Below are 20,346 nucleotides of genomic sequence, written 5' to 3'. Positions count from 1 at the left end.
GGTGAAAGTGCCCAGTGTGCCACAGGCAGGACAAACAAGATACGTGGTGGAGCTGGCCCAGGCTAGGACCCTAGACTCAGGAAAGGAGGAAGAGGTAGGGTTTTGAGACATTCCTTAGAAGGCATCTCTCGGTGCCCCAGTGTCCTCGGTTCTTGGCTCCCCAAGCATGGGAAGTGACAGGAGGGACCCCTGCCTTGTGATAGTATACCCCCTCGCCACTGCTCTTGCCTTGCGACACTGCTGCAGCCAGCCAGACCTCCTTGCTACCCCTCAGTCATGCCAGGCACGCTCCAACCTCAGGGTTTGGTGTTTGCTTTTCCCTTTGGCCCAGTCTCCTCAGGCTGGCTCCCTCAGTGCCTTTGGATTTCTGCTGAAATGGTCACCCTATTTAAATTTCCACACAGAGCTCTCCTACCCATCCCACCTCACCCCCAGCACTCCTGTCCCCCTTACCACTTTTTCTTCAGTGCACTTATCACCTTATAATATGCCCTATAATTTACTTATTTGTCTTATTCATTGTCTATCAGCTCTCCCTGGAATGTGAGCTCCGTGAAAGCAGCAGTCTTTGATCTGTTCCCTGCTGTGTCTCCAGTGCCTGGAACAGTGCTTCGTACTAAATAAATACTTATTAAGTGAATGAAATAGCCCCTGGAGACTCTTCCAGATCAGGCCTGAACTTGTATTCTCTCTGTCCAAGCTGGACATCTTTCTTTTCTGGAAGGAAAGTCTTGCTCTGGGTTTGGTTGTTCATTTATTCATTCATTTCACGTGTGTGTGTGTGTGTGTGTGTAAACACACATGCCAGGCACTGTTCTAGGTGCTGGGGTTGTAGCAGAAAACCAGCCAGACATGGTCTCTGCCCTTAATGAGCTTCGATTTGGGAGCGTGGGGAAGACAACAAACAAACTGAAGAACATAAAACAGTGTGATAGACTGGAGTGACCGTGTAGTCAGGGAAGGCTTCTGAGAAGAGTGACATTGGAGCTGATACCCTCATGATGAGATGAAGCCAGCCAGGCCATATTCCAAGGACAGAGCGTTTCAGGTGGAAGGGCCACAAGGGCAAAGAGTGAGGGGCCAGAGTGGCAAGCATGAGCGAGGTGTCTTAGACTTGATCTGCATCTCATGCGTCACCTTTTTGGAAGGCGTCTTGGAAAGCCAATGCAACGCCCCGCCTGGAGACACACGTGTGTGTCGGTTACCTACAGTCGTGTGCGAGTGTGTTTATGTATGTGTGGTGTGTGGTTGTGGATCTGGGGAGGTGGCATGTGTTCCTGGACAGATGGCAGGGATCAGTATGGGCAGCAGCTCCTGGAGAGAGAGAAGTATGGTGGAAAGAGGACAAAACTTGGGTTGCAGAGGTCCTAGTCCTGTGCAGGCTGCACTGCAGGCTCACATCTAATGTAAATTGCATATGTAATTTTGGCCAAGTCCCTTTGCCTCTCTAGGCAGGTGTCACCATCAATAAGATGGGAGCGGGTAGGGTGGGCCCCTCCTGTATGCCAACCTCTTCCTTTCGCCTCCCACTGTGAGGAAGTAGCATCTCCTCAGTCACAGCCAGAGTGGCAGAGGTGGCCACAGGTGGCGTGGCATTTGACGGCTGGAAAGGATGATGGCTGGGTCCTATGCTGGCTTGCGTCTGTGTCCCCCACCCCTTCCCTCCAAGTGCTCATTTCTTCCCTTGCTGGGGAGGCCCTTCTCCAGAGGCTGGCGCACAGATGCTGAGCTTCTCAGATTCCCTGCTGGGTCCCCCTGAGCCAAATGCCTTAACCTCGCAGGGACTGCTCCTTTCCCCGCCGCCAGCGCCAGTGCCAGACCCTCTCCACCCCACGTCGCTCTCCTTGCTCTTCTCTGAACTGCCTCCAGCTTGGCTGCATCCCTGCGATAATGAGGTGTCTGCGACTGAATGCAGTGGGCTCGGCGGGACAGGACAGCAGGCCAGAGGCCCAGGAGACAGGCTGCAGCAAGCGCAGAGACTGCCCCAGCTGGGCTTGGCATCCACCAGGTGCCCCCCACCCAGCACGCCAGCCCCAGTGTCACCCTAGGCCCCACTGCCCACATACCAGGGCCAAAGGCTCAAGATGAAGCGAGGCCCAGTTGTGAAAAATCCAGCTCCACAATGCTGCTGCTGTTGATGATAGGAGGAATCTTGAGTTTCAAAGGGATGCCCCGCTCATAACCCCTCATATCTGGACAGCATGTCGGTGTTTACGAGGCACTTTCACTCATTCTGCAAACGTTTACTGAGCGCAAACTCAGTGCCAGGCCCCATGCTGGTCAGGGGGAGACGAGGAACAAGATGGGGAGCTCTCTGTCTAGTGGGGAGACAGACACAGAAATGGGCCGTGAGGGTATGTGGGAGTCAGAACTTGGACGAAGGGTGCAATAAACCAGGGGATGGGGTGCCCAAGCCAGTCTGGGAGGGCAGTGAGGGTCGGGGGAGGCGGGGAGGTTTCACCAAAGAGGGAACCTTTGAGTCATCCCGAAGAAAGAGCAGGCTTGAGGCAGGCAAGGGGGGATGAGGGTGGGAAGGGGGTGTCCTGTGCATAGGGAACAGCCTGAGGAGCCCAGAGGACATCTTGCTTAATCCTCAAAACAACCCCAGAAGGCAGGCATTCTAGTTTCCCTTTTACAGATGGCGAAACAAAGGCCCAGAAGCGATAATAACGCTTTGCCTCTAGGGCAGTGTTAGTTTGGAAAAACTGTTTCTCATCCATCCTCTCACTTTTCTGCTCACACTAACGCTATGATGTAGAGACTTTATCTGCACCTCATAGATGGGGAAACAGGCTCAGAGAAAGAAAGTGGCTGGAGACACAAGCTCTCAGCTTTTCCCAAGTTTGCCTGAGCTTCCCTAGTTGGAGAAACAGCATTTGTAGAGGCAGGGGGATCTAAGGGAGGTGGTAACACAAAGTCGTACCCCTTGATCCTTTCTTCTACCCTATCCTATTCTCTACCCCGTGCCAGCCTCTCCTCCCGAGGCTGATCTTCCCCGTGGCTGGAGCAGAGTTTAGGTGAGAAACCACTTGTCCAGACCCCACCGACCCATTCAAAGAGGACAGCTGGAGTATTGGTATTTTCGTGAATTATTCAGGAGGTGTGGCTGGCAGGATGGGGGCTGGGAGGAGGGTGGGAGCAGGTGCTCCCATATGCCAAGCATGGCAGCTGCACAGGAGGTGATCCCGAAGGCTGGACCCTCATCAGCTGCTTGGCCTCGCTCTCTCTCCACTCCGAGAGAATTCACAAGCCTGTGGTGCAGTGGGGAGAGGATGCATGCTGGGTAGGGGTAGGTAGAAGGAGGGAACAGCCTGAGGGTGATGGGTAACGTAGGTCCCAGATCCTGAGGGCTTCTAGTGTGCTACACCTTAGCTCCTTTACTCGTCACCAAACTCTGTGCTATTGTTGCTATAGATGAGGAAAGAGAGTGGGGAAGTAGCTTGCCGAGTCTGTAATGGGCTGAATGTTTGTGCCCCCCCAGAATTCACAGCCCTAACCCCTAACGTGATGGTATTAGGAGGAGAGGCCTTTGGAGGCTAATTAGGTTTAGATGAGGTCATGAGGGTGGGGTCTTCATGATGGCGTCAGTGCCCTTATAAAAAGAGACCTGAGGGCTTCCCTGGTGGTGCAGTGGTTGAGAATCTGCCTGCCAATGCAGGGGACACGGGTTCGAGCCCTGGTCTGGGAAGATCCCACATGCCGCGGAGCGGCTGGGCCCGTGCGCCACAATTACTGAGCCTGCGCGTCTGGAGCTTGTGCTCCGCAGCAACAAGAGAGGCCGCGATAGTGAGAGGCCCGCGCACCGCGATGAGGAGTGGCCCACACTTGCCGCAACTAGAGAAAGCCCTCGCACGGAAACGAAGACCCGACACAGCCATAAAAATAATTAATTAATTTAAAAAAAAAACAAAAAACAAAAAGAGACCCGAGACCTTGTTCTCTCCTCACTCTTGCTCACTCAACACCCGTGCCCCCGCCATGTGAGGACATAGCAAGAAGATGGCCATTTATCAGCCAGGAAGAGAGCTCTCACCAGACACCAAATGTGCTGGTGCTTTGATCTTCGATTTCCCAGCCTCCATAACTGGGAAAAATAGTGTTTGTTGTTTAAGCCATCTAGTTTAGGGTATTTTTTTTTGTTTGTTTTTACAGCAGCCCGAACTAAGACAGGCCACACGGCAAATAAATGGCAATTCCAGAATCCAAGCTCAGGTTTGTGCACTCCAGAGCACAAACACCGTTTCCACTGTTCTACCCCTTGACCTGGGACTCGGGTGTCTGGGATTTGGGTCCCCAGGAGGACAACCTGCTCCTCGGGCACTCCCTTCTCAGTGACCCCCAGGCGGCTCAGGGCCCCACCAAGGTCTGAGATCCAACCCTCCCTTCATTAAAATAACTCCTGGGGGGCTGGTTATGGGCTTCCAGAAGCACAGTTACCAGGTGTGGAATTACAGGTGAGTGGGAAAGAGAGTCTGGAGTCCCGGGCATGGGGAGGTCGTCAACCTCTTCCGCAGAGGCCTTCGAGTGTGGAGGGGTTTTTTAAGGTACTGTTAAAAATGCAGCCGCTGGAGTTAGGGTCGTCGGATCTAGCAACTAAAAAAACAGGATGCCCAGTTAAGTTTGAGTTTCAGACAAACAACAAACACTTTTTAGCAGAAGTGTGTCATTTTTAGTATCAGTATGCACTAAAAAAGTATTTGTTGTTTATCTGAAATTCAAATTAAACTCAAAAAAACAGGATGCCCAGTTAAGTTTGAGTTTCAGACAAACAAAAAACACTTTTTAGCAGAAGTGTGTCATTTTTAGTATCAGTATGCACTCAAAAAAAAGTATTCGTTGTTTATCTGAAATTCAAATTAAACTCAAGGGTTCTGTATTTTCTCAGGCAAACCTACCTGGAGCCAAACCGCCTGGGCTTCAATACCAGGCAGGCTACTACCTAGCTGTGTGGCCCTTGGGCAAGTTAGTAACCTCTCTGTGCCTCAATTTCCTCACCTGGAAAGGATGGCTGAGAAGTTGAAATGAAGTGATAAGACGAAAAGCATTTCGCAGCTGATTTTTTTTTTTTATTTATTTTTATTTATTTATTTATTTATTTTTGGCTGTGTTGGGTCTTCGTTTCTGTGCGAGGGCTTTCTCTAGCTGCGGCAAGCGGGGGCCACTCTTCATCGCGGTGCGCGGGCCTCTTCACTATCGCGGCCTCTCTTGTTGCGGAGCACAGGCTCCAGACGCGCAGGCTCAGCAATTGTGGCGCACGGGCCCAGCCGCTCCGCGGCATGTGGGATCTTCCCAGACCAGGGCTCGAACCCGTGTCCCCTGCACCGGCGGGCAGACTCTCAACCACTGCGCCACCAGGGAAGCCCCTCGCAGCTGATTTTATTTATTTTTTCCTTCTCTCTCTGTGGATTCCCTCCATGGATGCCCCCCGCCCCCAGATGCTCACGTCTTTTATGCTCCTGCAATGTGCTTATCACTGCTCGGCATTCTCTTTAATTCACTGGGCCATCACAGCCCTACAAGATTCTCACTATTCTTTGTCTCCTTTCACAGATGGGAAAGTGGAGGTTTAGGATGGTGAATACACTTGCCCAGGGTCACCCAGCTAACCCTGGGCTCTGGGCCTATCTGACCCTTACCACCCTCCACTCTGCATTCCTCACCTTCTGCATCCCCCTCCTTTGGGCCTGGGTTCTAGCTTAATGAGGGGAAACCCCTGCTCAGGTTTGGGAGCATGTGTAGGAAACAGCAGCTTGAGAGAGGAGACCTGGGGTCCTCCAGGCTGGCGGGCTCCCTGGGTGCAGCCGGAGCACAACCCATCTCTGGGTCTCCCTCCCCCTGCTTCCCTCCCCAGCCAGGACCACGCCGATGGCTCCATGCTGCAGCAAAATGCACTTCTCTCCGATATGCCCAGCTGCACGTCCACTATGCATGCTAATCAGCGTCCGGTGCTTGCTAGCAATTTGCTTCAGTTCTGGGGCTCATTCTGCGTTTATTTATTTTTTATATTTATACCTTGTGTGCAGAGATGGCTGACTTGGAGTGGGAGCAGGGTCTGGGGAAAAGGCCCAGCAGAAATGGGAGAAGTAAAGAAGCCAAAAGCTAGAAGCCAGGAGGGAATTCAGGGGTCATCTTTGCCATCCCTCTGCCTCCTGACCGTACTGCACCTAAAGGAGAACAGAACTTAAAAGGATAACATGGAACCCTTCTAGAGTATTCCTGGTAGGCCTGGGAGGTGGGCCCAGCAAGGATTTGCAAGCCCATGTTAAAGAGGAGAAAATCAAGGCTCTGGGGGTAGTGTGATACATTGATTCTTCCAACCCCGATCTTTTGACTATAGACAATAGAGATTAAATAAATAAAGATTAAATGAATAAAGAGGCTTCATTTTGTCTCCCCACCTCATGTACTGAGGAGAAACTTGGGCCCAGAGAGGGGAAGGAACCTAGCCAAGGTCACACAGTGAATTTGAAGTGGAACCAGGACCACCATGTGAGCCTGCTGCCTGCCAGTCCTGACCTCTCCTGATTGCATCCCGTAGGAAGCTGGCTAGGAAGGAGAAGCTTTCTCCTCATCCACCACATCTACCAAAGGAAGATGCCACCAGCCTCCTGAAAGCTCTTCCCATAGAGTTCTCCACAATCCTTGGCACTTGACTACTTACATCTCCCCGAGTTTTTTCTAACTGAACTTACCCCTTTCCCTCTGCTTCTCACTTTAAAGGAGATGGCCCCTCCAGCTCTGCTGTCACCCCAAGGCTTGACACATAGTAAGTGCTCAGTAAACATGTGTCCCGTGAAGATATAAACGAAAAGGGCAACTTGGCAACATCCTGTAAGGGTGAAGTTGAGCACACACCCTCAGACCCAGCAAGACCCCGGTGACATGCTCACACTCGGGTCCACCAGGAGACGCACACAAGGATGTTCGTAGCAGCGCCCTTCATTTGAATACAATGTGCAAAACTATCTAAGGGTTCATCATCAGGAATACAGATAAGTTAAGTTGTGGTGTACTTATACAGTGGAATACCATATAGCAGTGAAAATGAATGAACTTCGGCAACATTGTTAACACAGACACATGGAGTGACAAAGCACCTGGCTAAGTTTACACAGAATACCGTTAGTGCAAAGCTTTCAACACATCGAAATCAGGAGAGTGACTACCTTGGGGAGGGTTAAGAAGGAGAGTAGGATCGGAGAGGGTACACAGAGAGCTCCAATTATATCTGTGCTGTTTTATTTCTGAAGCTGAATGATGGGTAATGGGGGTTGTTGTGTTATTCTTGAGACCTTTTTGTATATCTGAAATAGTTCATTATAAAAACAAACAGATGGCAGAAGAAATAGATGGATAAATGAAAGAAAGAAAGAATGAATGAATGCTGCTTCCCCTCAGCCAGAGGTCTGAGTCTTCTGACTTTCCTTTGCTTTTTGTGTGTCTCCCTCTCTGTGAGCTTTGGAATCCAGCTAACCTGGGCTGGAATCCTGGCTCTGCCCCTTGCTGCCTTGTAACCTGGGGATCCGATTACTTTCCTGGCTTACCCTCCTCAGGAAGCTATTTGTGAGCATTCACTAAGATGATAGGATGTCTTGGAACTTATCTAGTCCAATCCCCCCATTTCACGGATGGCAAAAGGGAGGCCCAACTGGGAACCTCAGCCCCTACCATGGGAGCTGAGAAGATAATTGTTCCTCACCCCGCCAACGACCAGGCAGGGCCAGGAAAAGAAGCAGCTCAGATGGTGATCAGGACTTCAAGACTGCAGCTCTGGTGAGGGAGGGAGAGGCAGTGCAATGCTGAGGTCGGTCCAAGGAATGGGGGTTCAGCCTCACCTGGAGGATCAGGCCCTCTGTTAGGTGGGGATCTGCCCCTATCAGGGGCCCCTGGCTCAGAGCTCTAGGACTTATGCCCAGAGTGGCCTGCCCAGAGACAAGGAGTAGAACTCAGATCTGTGTATGGGGATGAGAAAGGGCAGAGGTGGGGATTGGTTTCATGAGGACAAATTTAGATCCCACCAGAATTCCTGACAATCAGAAGCCGTAAGAGAAAGGACAGGCTGCCTTGAGAAAGAAGGGAGGAAACTGCCTGGACCCTCCCACCCCGGGATTCAGAGATACTATGATTGCTAGAGTTGGCTGAAATGTCTAAAGTGAGCAGAATTAAAGCTTAAAGTGGGCAGAATTCAGAAGGCAATTATCTGGATAAAAATGAAACAAGGAATCAAAGTACACCCCAGAATTAGGAGGGAAAGAAGGCATCTGTGGGACACTGTGGCATCCTGCCAGATGCTGACACAGTTAGTTCCCCCTGCCAGCCACAATGCTCTACTAGGAATATTACTATCTCCACTTTCCAGACGAGGAAACTGAGGCCCAGAGAGGCCCAGGGAAGCAAAGATCTAAATCCAAAGCCTGGGCTCTTCGCACCTTACCGTGACTTCGTGGCTCCTTGGCCCTCTCTGCCTGGTCCTGGGGGGCTATGGTGGAACAACGGCGGTCGGTCCAATCAGTTGCTACCAAGAGAGGGGGCCAGAGAGGCCGCCGCGGAGGCCCTGCAGCCCAGCTGGCCACTGGCCTCTGTTGTTCTTGGGCCCCAGCCGGGCGCTCCTGGGGCGGGTGGTGGGGCCCTGGATCTGGCGTCTGCTGCAAACCTAGGTCTCCTGCGGAGAACCCCTTCAAGGGCAGCCCTTGTCCCTGCTCTAATTATACAAACAATTTTGCTCGGCTTCTCCAAATAAACAGTGTGCGGTTTGCCGGCCGTGGCATGCTGGGAAATCTGAAATGAGGAGCGGCCACTAATGGGCTCCTTAGCTGCAGGGCTAAACGGATTGCTTAAAAGGCTGGGCCTGACCAGCCTCTGCTACCTTCCTGAGCAGGCCCTTCCACACCATACTGTGCACCGCACACGACCCGGCTCTGGGCCCACATCCCCCCCCCCCCCCCGCCACGCCCACCCGCCTGCAGCCCTCATGTGACAGAATGATTAGCTGGGTTGCACAGGAGTCGCATTTCTGAGCCCTAGGGATGGGGAGGGCTCCTGCAGACGGGGTTTCAAGGGAGGGGGTGTGTACATACAGATAGGCACGTGTGTGTAAGCACAGGGCTGTGTGTGTGCACAGGGAGTGTGTGTGTGTGCAGGGAGAGGTGTGCGTGTGTCTACAAGCAGGGGTGTTTCTCAGGGCTTGGCGGGGTTCCTGGGGGCTGAGTGCTGCTGGCTTGAGGGACATAACTTCACAGTGGGGCAAAAGCACACAGTGTAGATACTGGAGGGCGGGGAACAAAACGTGGGGTCGTGAGCTGGTGAATATAAAAGCCTAGGTTGTTTCTTGCTGTCAGAAGGACCCCTCCTCCAATGTCAGCTCTCTGAGGGAAGGGCCCATCTTGTTCATCCCTGCCTAGTGGAGTGTTTAGGTTCTGAAGCTGAACTGCCAAGTTTAAACCCATCTCTGTGACTTACTTGCTGTATAATCTTGGGCAAGTTATTTAACCTCTCTGGGCCTCATTCTTCTCATCTGTAAAATGGGGGTTTTAATTGGACCAACTTCATCGGGTCGTTGTGAGATTTAATGAATTCATGCATGTGAAACACCTAAAACAGCACCTAGCACCTGGTAAGCTGTCAGAGGTGTTTGGCTGCTATTCTTACTTTCCCTTATTCAGACTATCACAGTGCTTGGGCACTGTAGGTATGTAATATACAACAACTTGTGGGGTAAACGATAAACCCACATATGTGATGTTACTGATTGCAGCCAATGGCTTCCCTCACCAGGTGACACTTTGGCCATTTAACAGGGTCTTTCGCTGCTCAGTGTTTCCTGAACCCCTTGGAATGTCCATCCCCATCTGGGGTGTCTGTGTGTGTGTGTGTGTGTGTGTGTGTGTGTGTGTGTTGGGGGAGGGACAGGGGTTGGAGTGGGTTTGATGGTCCTTCTGGGCCTCTCAAACTTGGCTGTCTGTGGCTCCCCAGGTGTCGGCTCCTCTGAGTCCCCATTCATGGATCCCCCTCTTCAGCCCCCGCCAGCAGCATCCCCTCTCCTCAGCTCATGCCCCAGTATCCAAGCCCTGCACCCCCCGCCCCCCATCACAAGTCCCACCCCCCCCATTCAGCCCCCACTATAATCATCAGAGAAATTCTCCCTTCAGGCTGAACTTTCCATCCTCTCCCGCTTGAAGGAGACTATCAGAGAGGTTTATTTAAATCCATTCAGATGGTTTTGAGTTACCAGAGGGAACTGAAGAGGGAGAAAATGGAAGGCGAGAGAGGCGACAGAGCAAGTGAGAGCCAGCTTGAGAGAGTGCACAGAAAAAAAAAAAAAAAAAAAAAGGAAATAAGAGCGCCTTAGAGAGAATGAAAATTCCTTTTCCGCTTTTCTCCACGAACACTGGGAGACAGAAAATTGCCGATGACCTGGCCATACAAGTTTGTAACGCTCTTTGTGAGTGGAGAGGACTAAATGAGCTACAGAAACAAGCGGTAGTGTGGGGCCTTTGGGAGGCTGGCCTGGAGCCCTGGGTTTTGGCCAAACTCTGCCTCATTGTGTGACTTTGGATGAGTCTCTTCCCCACTCTGGGGTTGGGCTTCCGGACAGTGCAGGGCTGCGGAAGGGGGGACTAGCTTAATGAGTGCCCATGAGGCAAATACTATTATGGTCTCCATTTTAAGGCTGAGGAAAGTGAGGAACAGAAAAATAGCATGCTCAGCTTCATGCAGCTGAAAAGATAGAGTCAGGATTTGAACCCGAGGCAGTCTGGCTCCAGAGACTGCACACTTAAGGACTATACCACCTCCCACTCTGCTAGAATGGTCTTTAAGGATCCTTCTAGGATCTACACCACCTTGGATCTGTCACTTCCCTGCTCTGGACCTCAGTCTACCCGTGTGTAATGTCTGCTTCATTACTCTTATCTCACAGGGTTGTGGTGAGAAGCCCAGTGTCAGAGAAGATACACTGTCAACCACAAAGCCAAAATCAGACCTTAGAGACACAGATTTGGTGAGCACTGCCTCTCTGGGGGCCCTGCTCTAAAGGCCTGAGGGCTGTGCATGCATTATCTCATTTAATTCCCCCCCACCCCCGTCTTCTAAACCTGAGATAACTAAGGCACAAAGGAGGTAAGTAACTTGCCCATGTCACTGCTGGGAGGGACCAGAATCAGGGCCCAAGTTCCCCATCTCTACCTTTGAGTGGCCTGCATCCGAGGTACTGGATGGCCTGGGGCGGTGGTTCTCAGCCCTGTCTGTACTTTAGAACCACCTGGGGAGCTTTTAAAAACTTGGTCCTGGCCCCACCCCAAAACAATTAAATCAGCATCTCTGGAGATTGCTCATGATATTTTTGTAAATTTACCTAAGTGAGTCTAATGTGCCGCCAGGGTGGCCTAGGGAACAAGGACAAAAGTATTGTAATGACGGGGCAGGGGACCAAGTCCAGGCTGGGGTCAGGCAAGGGGGTCGGAGCAGGCTGAATGGGCTCCAGAGGCTCAGCATCCCATAATATCCCAGAGTTGGAGGAGAGTCCTTGAAACCAAACAGCCCTTTTTATAAGGGGGAGCCTGAGGCCCACAGAGGAGAAAGCTCTTGCCCAAGGGGACAGAGGGACACATATGGAATTTCATTCTCTTTCTCTGACTCTTAATACAGAACGCTTTTCACTGCCCTGGACAGGTGGGACCCACCTTTTACAGATCTCTCTGCTCCCATTTTGTAGATGAGAAAACTGAGGCTCAGAGGTGCGGCCGAGCTGCCCGAGAGAACACTGCTAATAAGCCTCAGAGCCGGAATTCCTGGGCTGTCTGGTCAGGCTCCTTATCCCGCGCTCAGGCCACTGGCCCGACTGCATCCTACACTGTCGGGGAGGCCGGGATGGGCAGGGAAGGCTGTTGGGTTAAAGCATGAAGCAGGGGCCCCGAGGCGGTCCTTGCTTTTTGCGCCCCAACCCAGGCCTTCCTGGCCAGGCCTGCCCCACCCGCTAAAGGCGGTGGAGCGGGTTCCGGGCCCGGCACGGTGGGAAGGAAGGCTTTCAGGGGCCCGTACCCCCCTGCCCTCCCCCTCCAGGCTCCTAGGGCCTGGAATTCTTTTAATAGGAGACAAAGCCTTTAATTCCGAGAGATCAGATGAAAGGCTGCAAATGCAAATGTGCGGGCAGGGAAGCCGCTGGTGAGAATAGGCTGCCTTCAAAGTGTAAATGACTAAACGCCTCAGCTGGCTGGAGAGGAGGGGTGAGAACAGCCACCCAGCCCAGCGGCCTGGCCGTGCAGGCTCCCCCAATTGCTTCAATTCAGTAATTGATGGTTCCAAAGCACCTCGGGCCCTGGAGACCCAGGCTTTAAAAGCGTCCCACAGACCTGTGCTGGCAGCTAGGCTCAGCCGTGTGACCCGGGGCAATTCACTCCATTTTTCTCATTGCCTCAGTTTCTTCGTCTGTGAAATGGACTTAGTGGAACACAATCTGTGGTCATGAGGCTGAAAGGAGAAAACGGGTCTGAATTGCCTGGCACGGAGTGGGTGCTGAGGCAAGTTAGTGGCCTTCTTGCCCACCGCCGATGCCCATCTTGCTATCCGTGCTTGATCAAGGCTCCATACGAACACTTCTAACTTTTCTTCATCCAGTTCTTCCCTACTCCCTAAACTCCCTACCATCACACCCCTCCAAAGACAAGCTACCCTCATATGAGGGAAATGTCAGCTGATGGGCAGGGCACTGGTGCTCTCCTCCCTTCCAGAACTAGAGTGCCCATTTTCCTGAACATCGCTGATTGGTGGGCTTTGGGCCTCATTGACTGGTGGCGGGGAGGAGGGGAGTGGGCAGAAGGCAAGGTGTTTAGCAAGAGGGGTGAGCACCAGTGAAGGCAGAGTGTTGGGAAGTGTTTGGGGGAAGGGTGACAGAATCAGTGTAGTGTGGAGGAAGCAGGAGATGCTTGGGGTGGGTGGGAGCTGGAGGACCTTGAGGGCTGTGTAAGGAGGCTAGCTTTATTGTAAGCGCAGGAGAAGCCGGTGGTGGGTGTTGAGCAGGAGTGTGCCACAGTCTGATTTACATGTTTGTTCTACCCCTCTGGCTGCTGGGTGGAGAATTAATTGTAGGGATCAGAAGTGGAAGTAGGGAGACCAGGAAGGAAGCTATTGCCCTCGGCAGGCAAGAGGTGACAGCAGTGTGGACTGGGGTGGGAGGGGTGGAAGGGGAGAGCGAAGGCCTTGCCTGGCAATGCCCCGATGGGAGGTTCTGGGCAGGAGGGAAGGAGAGGGCAAGGGTGCCGCATTCAGCGCAAGCCATTCCCAGTATATTTTCTGGGCTCTAGAGATGTCAGTCACAGAAACTCCCCAGGGACATTGGGAGGAGGAGGCAGGACTTCTCTCTCAGAGCATGTGACCAAGGCCTGAAACCTCCACCTTGACCAGTTCTACCTTCCTTGTAATGTGGGCTGATTCCAGAGAAAGCGTTCATCCCCAGGCTCCCTCTGCTGTCCCCCACCACCCCGCCAGCAGTTTCCTAGCTTTATCTCCTTTCTTCCCTCTCTCCCTGAGAAGGGCTCTCCTCCAAGGAAGCTGCCTCAGTGAGGCAAGAAGCTCAGTGTGGGAGTTGGAGGGGGGCACTGCAGAGCTGTGTGACTTTAGCAAATCACACTGTCCCATCGTGGTCTTCAGCTTTGCCTTTTCTATAAGGCTGGCATAATGATAAAAGGAGACGGCAACCCCTCTGGGGCAAAGGTGCTGTGTAAGGACATGGCACTATTTGCCCGGGGGAAGGGGTTGGTAAGGCAGGAGGAAGGATTTGTGTTCTGTCATTCTGGGAGCCCCTTGCCAGATGCCTGCTGTGTTGACATAGGGAAAGAGACTTTGTTTCAGTATCAAGTCCTAGTCACTTTGGGGATCAAAGCCTGTTACCTGCGTATCAGGACTGGCTGCTGTAGGCCCTACGCGGGCCTAGGATGTGTCCTGGGGTGAAGTTTGATCCTAGGAGCTTTGCAATGTAGCTTCAACCTTCTACGATGGCTGCTCCCCGGCTCTGGAGGGACTTGGAGCTGGGGCCGATGTCTTCCCTTTTTCCTTCTCCAGGTCTGTTTCTCCATCTGGAAACTGGGGAGAAGATGCCCGATCAGAAAAAAATGGATCAAAGGGAAGAAGGGAAGAGGCCAGGCTTGGGCCAGAGTAGGGTGTGGAATACAGGCCTAGAGCTGGGGAAGGAGCTGGGGGTAGAATTGCAGAGAGGAGGCTGATTCAGGGCAGGTGTATTGGGTGGAGCTCAGGAAGGCCGCTGAGGCCCCTGAGGTAGGTTCAGATAATTGAGCAGATGCTGAGCTGTGGGCCTAGAGCCTAAGGAGCTCATGGATCCAGAAACAAACAGAGCTGAGAGGGTACACAGCTTTGCCCTGGGACTAGAGCAGGGGCCACCGTGACTCCAAAATGTCTAGTCTAGAGTGGAAGCAGCTGATAGGAGTGCAACAGGGGAAAGCCTGGAGGAAGGCAATACTTCAGCAATTGTCAAGATACAGTAACCCCGGTACCGGCCTTACCTGGGCCATTTGCTCTGCCAGTGGGCACCATGCGGAGGACAGAGGGATGGAGAGAGAAGAGCCTGGAGCCCTGGGGCAGGGCAGTGACAGCAGAGTTCTTTGGGGTAAGGAGTGATGGATGTTTCAGGGTTAGGGTTAGTGTTAGGGGAGTCAGCCTCTCTGGGCCTCAGACTCCTCATCTGGGTGCCAGGCTGCTGTAAAGATCCGGCCCGACACTGTCTGACCCAGAGCCTGCGCATGAAGCTGGTACCTAGCGTCTAAGGCCCTAGATACTTAGGGTCTTCTCTTTCCAGCCCCTGCGCCAATCCACGCAGCACCCTCCAAGCCAGGCAGCTGCAGGCAGCTCGTCGTTCATTGCTCTGCTTCCATTCAGTTGCTGGGTGGCTGCGTTTCTTCTCTTTTATGTGTTTTACTTTCTTTCCTGTTGTCAGTCAAAACCCCTGCCAAAGCCAGCATAGCTGGACAGGCTAAGAAAGTGCGCGAGCTTGACAGGCCTGGCCCAGGAGGGCTCACGGGGCTGCTCATCCACCCGAAGAGCCGCATCTGCTGGGCAGGGGCGGGGGCGGGGGCCGGGCGTCCCACATCTGCTCCCCACATTGCCCCTGTCAGCCCCTGCTGCTGCCCAGGAGGAAAAGGCAGCTCAGCCAGGAGAGACAAGAGAGGAGAGAAGGAGGATGAGTGACTCTAGGGGGGCAAAAATGGCCCAGAGCAAGAGCATAGAGGAAGGGTGGGGTTTGACACGGCAGCAAGCAAAGCTCCCTCTCCAAAAGGTACCTCTGCGAAGACAGGCGGAGGGAGGGGAAAGAAGAGCCAAGGCGAAAGGTGGAGAGTGAGGAGTGGGGAGACGTCGGCGAACCCAGAGGCCCGGCAGAGAGCCCAAGGGAGACCCTGCGCGATTCAGAGGGTGAGAAACAGACGAAACCAGGAGTGAAAGAGAAAGCTCGGGAGTGGGAAGCAGTACAAAAAGCGAGGAAAAACCGTGCGGGGTTGGGAAACTGCAGTTTTGCTTTGTGCACCCTTGTGCCTTGGCGAGCGGGGCCACCCCGTAAACCTGGGCTTAGCGGCTCTGCTGTCCTGGGCCAGTTAGCACCTAATGGAAGCCACCTGGCTGGCCGCAGGCCCTGGCCTTGCCCCAGCTCTGGGCCCAAGGGGCTCCCTCAGAAACGACTTTATTTGCACGTGTACAGTTGGGGAGCAACACTGAGACCGGGGACCGGGACAGTGCACCCTTGTCCTCCATGAAACCAAGTAGTACCTCCTGCAGCCAAGCCTTCCTTGCATCATACCCGTAGCCCCCGCTGCAGTGCACCCATATCGGGAGGTCCCCGTTTTATCCCTGTGTGAACAGTCCAGAAGGGCAGAGGGAGCTCAGTGGCCCTGGAGAGCCCCTTGGTGGGGATACTGGGGAGGGGAGTCTGTGGTTCAAGAGTAGATCACCTCTCTTGCCCCTAAGTCCCTGCCAGGGCCCTGTGATCCCATGATCCTCTGCCAGCAGGGCCAGCCACAGTGGCAGGGCCTGCTCCGGCCACAAGCAGTCCAGCCCATTTGTCCTTCTCACTGTGGCCGGGGGCAGAGGCTGCAGCAGGGCTGGCAGGTAGGAGGTGTGATTATCCTCATTTCACAAATGGTTTCAGGGAGGCAGAGGCACAGAGGAAGTGTGCTGTTCGGTGCAGGAACCAAGACATTTGGGAGGAGAAATGAGTAATCAGGGATATGTGAAAGCAGGAGAGAAGGAGAGGGTGAGCTGGCTGTGGTGTGTGTGTGTGTGTGTGTGTGTGTGTGTGTGTGTGTGTGCGGTGGGGCAGTGGGAGACTGGAGAGGGCCCCCCACCCAAAAGCAGAGGGAAAAGAGGGAGAAGAGATGGGAGAAGACTCTGACAGTTGCTGCTGATGGAAAGAGGCAGGTCCTGAGGCTGGGAAAAGGGGGCCAAGGGGACAATGCTGTTCTCAGACGACAACAGGTAAGCCTGGTGGGAGCAGGCAGCAGCCAGTCTGCACCAAGGAGGTTGAATCCCAGCTAGCCACAGGCTCCTTGCCCTGTGGGAGAGAAACTGGCCTGGGAAAAGGGGGAGGTTTGGGACTACACAGCCTTCCCCTCAGGACTGCACATAAAGAAAGACACACACAGACACACACAGCCACACAGGCACAGACACACAGAGACACATTCTCTCTCTATCTCTCCCGAACATGAAAATCTAGGCTAGATTCTAGACCGACCTGGCTCAACACAGGAAGGTGGTTTCTAGAAATGCAATATTAAACCTGAAAGGAGCCAGGGATCCCTTGACACATACGGAGGCACAAGGAAGGCCTTTGATGGATGAAGGAAATGAGAAGAAGGGGCTGCCCAAGGTTGCAGCAAGAGCCCAAGGGGACCTGGAGGACCCGGGACCAGAACCTGCCTCTCCTGTGCCTGGAGGGAGCAGGGAGCACTAGGACCAAGCAAGAAGGCACCAAGATGAGAGGAGGTGGGGGCAGCAGGGTGGTAAAGGAGAGCACTAGAATCACCGCATTTATTGAGCACTTACTATATGCCGACATGTGCCATGCAACTCTCAGGGTGTTCATTGTCCCCTTTAAGTCTCACATAAATTATATGCGGTAGGAATTGGAGTTAGCCCCGTTTTTATTGATAAGGCAACTGAGGTTTGGAGAGGTGAAGGCACACACAGCTAGTAAGTAGAAGATCCAGGTTTGTCAGAACCCAAGTTCAGGGCTTCAACCCTAGTGGGGAGTGGACCCCCATGGCGGCCAGGAGAGGGGGGCAGGGTGGATGGGCTGGGACATTGGGACAGCATCTTGATCAGCACTGCCTTCATTTCTGGGTCCCTACCCCCTGGCCCACTGGGGAGGAGAGCCTGGGTACTGTCCTTCCTGTAGTCCTCTCCTGGAAGCAGGGCCCCTGGCTGGCCAGGGTTGCCCACCAGACTCTGAGGACAAGAAGCTGTCATTCCTTCTCCTCCAGAACAAAGATCTCTGACCTCAGCCACAGCACGGCTGCATCTGGGCTCATGGGGAGGTCCAAAGACGTGATTAGCAGTGCGCTGAGCCCCCCGGGCAGGCCCGAGGCCAGCTTTCTACTTCCAGCTCTGCTGAGTGACACAGTACAAGTCCCTTCCCTGCTCTGGGCCTCAGTGCCCCCATCTGCACCATGAGGGGTGGGCCTAGGTTGTCTGAGGGCTCGGCTGGCTCTGACGGTCTAGGAATCTATGACATAAACACATAGAAAGAACTCACAGTCTCAGGCAGACTATGCCAATTACCAGATGAAGAGTGCTACAGCTCCTCAAAGTGGAGTCGGAGCTCAGAGGAAATGAGGTCACGATGGGTGGGGTAGCCAGTGAGGACAGATGGGCTTTCATTCATTTCTTCAAACGAGCGAGCATGTGCTGAGCACCTACTATATGCCAGGCACTCTGCTGGGTGCTGGTGATGTAATAGGCAGCCCCTCTGCCCAAGGAACTGTACCACCAGATCAGCTGTGGTACCGTACAAGGTCAGCTGCACTGCCTGGGGAAGCAATGGAGTGATGGACGCTAAGCATGCCCTATTGTTGGGTCTCTGTCTCTGTCTCTCTCCTCCTCCTCCTCCCCCGCCTTGGGCTTTGTCTCTCCCCTTTTCTCTCTGCCTTTCCCCTTCCCTCTCCGTATCTCTGTCTACCCTCCCCTTCCCCAAGTCTCACTGTTGATGGGAGTAGGGGGTGGGGACCTGAGGGTGGGAATTCCCACTTGAGCTCCCCTGCCAGCCTGGATGAGGACATTTGGAAGCAAAGAGGGGAGTATATTAGATAAGAGGATCGGCCAAGCCCTGGCCTGGCAGCTATGGACCCCGGGTCATGGAGAGGGGCAGTTGCCAGGCAGGGGCACCTATGGGCGTAGGCTTCAATGAATGGGAGACTGACCCGATGCTAGAACTGACTGCCCTTCCCAGCTAGAAAGGTAGGGCAGGGCTACAGCAGGGAGGATGGATCCCCAGGGAAGGCTGAGGAGCACAGAGCGGGAGACTGGAACCAGGGAATGGGTTTTGGACAGATGCCACCCGTTATTTTCTTTTCTTCTTCTTTTTTAATATTTATGTATTTATTTATTTGGGTGCACCGGGTCTTAGTTGCAGCGTGAGGAATCTTCGTTGCCGCGTGCGAGACCTTCAGTTGTGGCATGTGGGATCGAGTTCTCTGACCAGGGATCGAAGCCGGGCCCCCTGCATTGGGAGAACGGAGTCTTAGCCACTGTACCACCAGGGAAGTCCCACCACCTGTTATTTTCATGCCTGGCATTCTGATGGGGACTGGAGTTGAGGTGTCTGAAATGAGATGAAAAGAGAGCTCTGGGAATGGAATCAATCAGATGACCTGGGTTCAAGGCCCTGTGTGAGTAACCCCACTGGGCCTCAGTTTCTTCAAGTGTAAAACAGAGATAATGCCAGCCACCCAGAGTGGGACCTAAGTGATGCAACCTAAGTGATAGTGCTTTACAAATGAGAAGAATTGGCTGATCCCTTCCAGAGGGCAAGGACAGCAGACCACAGGACGAGGGAATGGAGTCAGACTTTAGGAGGGACTTCCTGGCCTGGGGAAGGTAGAGCTGGGGAGGAGAATTTTTTGAGGGTGACGGTCAGCATGGCATTGAAGTGAGGAAAGCCTGTGCTGTAGCCACCAACTGGCTGTCGGGGGCCCCGGGTTCTGCAGGCCAGAGTAGAGCATCATTTATTGGGGGTGTCTTGCCCGGCACACCTCACTGGATGCAGAGGCAAGAGCATGTGCTTTGGAGTCAGAGGGTCCAAGGCTCAAATCTTGGTTCAGTTTCTTACCTGCTGTGTAGCCTTGGACACATCAGCTACCTTAGAGCCCTCAGTTTCTTCATCTGTAAAATGGGCTCATCAGGCTTTGCTTGTCAGGTTTGCATGGCTCTTGGCGAGTGTTGAACACGTGAGTTTCCAAGTCCCTTCTCTCTTTAAGTGGCCTCAGTTTCCCCATTTTCACAGAACGGGGGTTAGACTAAATAAATGATCTATCAGATTCAGTCCTAACGTGCAGAAACAAGCCATGATTATCATCTATGTTTTCCAGTCGTGCCCAGTGAGTCAGTCCCCAACAACAACTTGACTGAGTGGGCGCTCTCTTAGGTGCTGGAGGACGAGGAAGGAGGCTGTTACAGAAGCCCTGACCCTCAGAGAGAAGGCTGCCAATATGCTTTCTCCCACAGGAGGGCCTTGTTACAGCCCGGAGATAGCCCCTGACTGAGCCTGGGCGCCACTGCTGTAGACCCCATTGGCTGGCTAAGGCTGGAGGCAGATCTGGGACTGGGGCCGGGCCTCGGGAGCTTGGCTACAGCAGCTGGGAGCAGAGAAGCCCCACCCGCTCAAGCCCATGTGTTTCTCTTCCTGAGGAAGCAAAAAGAAAGACTTAAAAGACTTAGACCTCAAGGGGAGAAAAGAGAAGAGAATTAGAACCCAAATCCACATCTGGCCTGACAATATGTCTAACCCTAAGCTCTCTGCCCAGCGAGGTGCAGGGTTGGAGGGCGGGGGGTGCGCCAGGGGCGGGAGAGCAGCTGGTTGCTCCCTCCGAGCTGCCTTTCTGGTGACATCACTGACAACAGAGGCGGCGCCCACGTGGGGCAGGGCTGACCGCATCTGGATCCACCCAGAGCGAGGAAGGAGAAAGGATGGGGCTTCTGAAGGGAGCCGCGGTTCCTGCTTTGACTCAGCTGGGAACCTCTCAGGACCTCTTCTCCCCTATCGTGAGTAAGCCTCCTCTGCGGGGAAAGGTGAGCAGCAGACAAGCATGTGACCCCTTGGAACAGATGCCATGCACCTTGATGTTCCCA

The sequence above is a fragment of the Eschrichtius robustus genome, chromosome X (genome assembly GCF_028021215.1).
Source record: "Eschrichtius robustus isolate mEscRob2 chromosome X, mEscRob2.pri, whole genome shotgun sequence".
In the NCBI taxonomy this organism is placed as follows: domain Eukaryota; kingdom Metazoa; phylum Chordata; class Mammalia; order Artiodactyla; family Eschrichtiidae; genus Eschrichtius; species Eschrichtius robustus.
The sequence above is the reverse complement of the archived record's forward strand: the minus strand, read 5'-3'. Positions refer to the sequence as shown.